This window comes from Penaeus monodon, chromosome 20 (genome assembly GCF_015228065.2).
Source record: "Penaeus monodon isolate SGIC_2016 chromosome 20, NSTDA_Pmon_1, whole genome shotgun sequence".
Classification (NCBI taxonomy): Eukaryota; Metazoa; Arthropoda; class Malacostraca; order Decapoda; family Penaeidae; genus Penaeus; species Penaeus monodon.
Genome location: NC_051405.1, coordinates 36,112,814 through 36,113,287, shown reverse-complemented (window position 1 = coordinate 36,113,287; position 474 = coordinate 36,112,814).

The window sequence follows — 474 nt, the reverse complement described above, 5'->3', positions numbered from 1 at the left end:
ATTACTGAGGAAGCATGAAGTAATATGCCCGACAGACTATCAAAAAAATCCACCTGCAATACAGGATCTGCAGTAATTTCAAGTACAAGTACATTTTCAGTCACCTTAAAAAAAAAAAACTAGATCACCCTTCTGACATCATAATATCCTCTTTTTGCCCTGAAAGACAATCCTTATTATAGATAAGTGTTCAAGATACTGAAAGAACGATAAAGATGTCAAGCATTTGAATAATTATTCAAGAAATAGTATCCATTATTCCTGCTACTCACTGTCTAATTCTACCAATTTTATTCTGCAAATTTTCTGTTGTTGCTCAGAATGCTTTGAAATTTTTATAAAACTTCCTTAGCTTTGCAGTTTATAAGCGTGTAAACAATGTAGTAAAAAGAGGGAAAATGAAAGGTTGATGCACACAAATCTTTGTTTTAGATGCGAATGTGGAATTTTCATTTGAAACAAACAATAGGCCAG